This window comes from Plasmopara halstedii, assembly GCF_900000015.1.
Source record: "Plasmopara halstedii genome assembly, contig: Scaffold_1211, whole genome shotgun sequence".
NCBI lineage: Eukaryota > Oomycota > Peronosporomycetes > Peronosporales > Peronosporaceae > Plasmopara > Plasmopara halstedii.
This window is the reverse complement of record NW_020188126.1, coordinates 988205-988422: the sequence shown is the minus strand read 5'-3', so window position 1 is coordinate 988422 and position 218 is coordinate 988205.

Sequence of the window (218 nt, the reverse complement as noted above, 5' to 3'; positions counted from 1 at the left end):
CGTTTCCGGTGTTTGGTGACTTTGTTGAACGCTTTCCAGGTATCACAAATGTGCGCAATCCTACGTAAAGTTATATTTTTTCAAAAACGATATGCGAATATGGGAGGGTATAATTTTTGAAGAGTTATTTGGGAACCTTTTCAGCCACGTGTCATTTCCCAATTTTCCGACTCCTGCGCAAGCGATCCCGGCACCTCACCACGGCCTCATATCACCCT